The 2,978-nt window shown below is 37.1% G+C and overlaps 1 pseudogene; it reads left to right on the forward strand.

The window, feature by feature from the left end:
* Positions 1-207: 207 nt before the first annotated feature.
* Positions 208-655, forward strand: LOC102840330 (annotated as a pseudogene).
* The last annotated feature ends 2,323 nt before the right edge of the window (positions 656-2,978 follow it).

A 2,978-nucleotide genomic window follows, 5' to 3' on the forward strand; every position in this document is an offset into this window, starting at 1 on the left:
ACTTGCTCTTTGATACTATAGAAATTTGCCCTCACTTTAAAAGGATTGAAGTGACTGCTATCTGCAAAGAATTTTTTTCATTACAATCACTCATTTGTTGCACATGTAGGTTTTAAAGCACTGAAAAGTCTTGGATACTTTTCTTCCACAGAAATAAAGCTAAAGGCCATTACTGTAAGTAAAGGTCTCCAGACCCGAGCAGTCAAGATGTGTGACTTTACCAAGGACCAGACAGCAGAGTTTAAGGAGGCCTTCCAGCTGTTTGACAAAACAGGTGATGGTAAGGTCCTGTACAGCCAGTGTGGGGACGTGATGAGGGCCCTGGGCCAGAACCCCACAAACGCTGAGTTGCTCAAGGTCCTGGGGAATCCCAAGAGTGATGAGATTGAATGTGAAGATGCTGGATTTTGAGCATTTCCTACCGATGCTGTAGACTGTAGTCAAGAACAAGGACCAGGACACCTATGAGGACTATGTTGAAGGACTTTGACAAGAAGGGAACAGCACTGTCATGGGTGTTGAAATCCGGTATGTCCTTGTCACACTGGGTGAGAAGATGACAGAGGAAGAAGTAGAGATGCTGGTTGCTGGGCACGAGGACAGCAATGGTTGTATCAACTACGAAGAGCTTGTCTGGATGGTGCTAAATGCCTGAGGGCAGCCTTTCCTGTGTCCTCAGAGTCCTGTGCCTTTCCTGTGTGAGACTGTTATCTAACCCTTAAGGCCTCCTTGGCTGTCACAGAACCTTTCCCAGATTCTCTCTCTTCGTAACTGCTTACAAACAGCATTCACCAAATAAACTTGCTGTTTGTGCTCAAAAACAAAACAAAACAAATAAGGCTAAAGTATAAGAACTAGAAATGTTCCAGTTTATCTACAAATTCATAAAAACAGAGGATAAGATCTCACTGGTATTCCAGGAACTGTCTGCACTATGAACCAGCTTAAAAAAAAATTAGTTCTACTTACACATAGACACAGTTTCTATCACTATTTCCATCTTATAGTTCAGTAAACTGCAGCTCATTTTATGCCTAGAAGCAAAATCAGAACACAGAACTTTTTGATTTCAAGGCAAACTATCTTTTAAATGCATTAGACTGCCCTCCACTTTTCCTTTGAATTTGAATTTAAGACTTACAGAAAACATTATAGACAAGGACATGTAGAAACAGAGACAAAATCTGAGTCACCATACTAAGGTATCAGCAGCAAATGGTATCAGCTACAAATATGGACAAGCTAACAGGGTAGTTGGTGGAATTTTTTTCATTCCTAAGTCTGCATTGGGCTTTGTAGATATATCCACAATGATATTATAGTTCTCTAATATGTGTGGTTATCTTACAATGTAGAGGATTTATCACACCCTTGTGACAAATATATTCATTGCTGAACACTACTGTTGTACCTCCAAAGCTGTTTTAATGAGTTTTTTTTCTCATTGTTCTGTTGTGCATTCTAACTTAAATGCTAAGGGTAAAGTTTCTAACACATTGTCTGATCTATAGTAAGCTCTCAATAACTGTTCTTTTCTACTTTCTGCTTTGTATTTACTATTACTTAAAAATAATAAGTTGGTGTTTTGAGATTTCAGTTCCTGTGAAGCACACTGTTTTAGTTTGTTCCTTTAATTATGAATTCCATTTCAAAATAATTACAAATTCCAGAGACTGCTTTTGAAGGAAGTTATTACAGTTCATTTAAGGATAAAACCATTGCCATTTGACCTTATGTCACCATTTGTAGCATGCTACAGCTTCTCAAAAATATATTGCTTTGTCAAACTTCCTTACTTAATGAAATCTTCCTGTAAATGTCTCAAAAGACAAAGTAACTAAATAGTAGCTATTGATGTTGTAATCATTATTTTCGATCCAGTGGAGTCTTGGGCATGAATACAGAAATAATCAACATCCTCTGATAAAGCAAAGTGCAAACCATAAGATTGATAAAGAAGTCCTTTCTTTCTTTCTTATTCTCTCTCTCTCACTCTCTCTTTTTTTTGTAACCCTCAGCCCTGTGTATTCTTATTGTCTCATATTTTCTGGGACTCCAGAAACAGTCTGACTCCTGTGTCCCGGGGCCTTTCTACCTAATCAGAATTGAGAACCTGGCTCAAATTCATTTATAAATACTATTCTTGTAGCACTGTGCTCATTGAATTGACATGGTGGCAGCAACAATCGGCTCAGACTTAACCATTGTGAAGATGACACAGTACCTGGCAGTTTTCCATTCTGTTATGTACAGATTTGTTATGAGTCAGAGCTGTCTCTAGAACACCTAACAACAATAACAACAACAAACACTACTCCAGCATTTACAGCCATTGCAAAGGACTTAGTGTCACTCATAGCAGATTCATACCCAGCTTCTGGGGCTAACTTCACTGGTGAAGACAAAAATTCACTCTCCTGAAGCTGTTGTCTTCTGACAAAACATTTCATTATCTTCTTGTTTCAACAGGCCACCACCACCTTATTGAAAAACTTGCTGATCAATTAGAGTGTGCCATCTCAGCTAACTCTTCTCTTCCTCATGAATGACTCTCTCTATATATGTATTTTGGTAGTCATATTTACAAGTTGTATATATTTATTTAAATATGAAGTTATCTATAAAGTTTGTTATACAATAAGCCCATAGTTTCTTAACAATGATAAGAGCTTTGCCAAGGTTTAAATACTCACAGAATATTCTTTCAACCTAGAAACTCAGTGTTGGTGTTAACAATTTTAATTAAAATTTTTTTTTAAATGATTTTTATAGTCAATACCTAATTTTTCTATTGGAAGTTGTAAAAAATGAAATGGAATGCATAAACATCGATATCCTAGGCATTAGTAAGCTGAAATGAACTGGTATTGGCCATTTTGAACCTGACAACCACATGGTTTACTATGCAGGGAATGACAAATTGAAAAGGAATGGTGTTGCATTCATCGTCAAAAAGAACATATCCAGATCAGTCATGA

Source organism: Chrysochloris asiatica, unplaced genomic scaffold (assembly GCF_000296735.1).
Source record: "Chrysochloris asiatica unplaced genomic scaffold, ChrAsi1.0 scaffold00082, whole genome shotgun sequence".
In the NCBI taxonomy this organism is placed as follows: Eukaryota; Metazoa; Chordata; class Mammalia; order Afrosoricida; family Chrysochloridae; genus Chrysochloris; species Chrysochloris asiatica.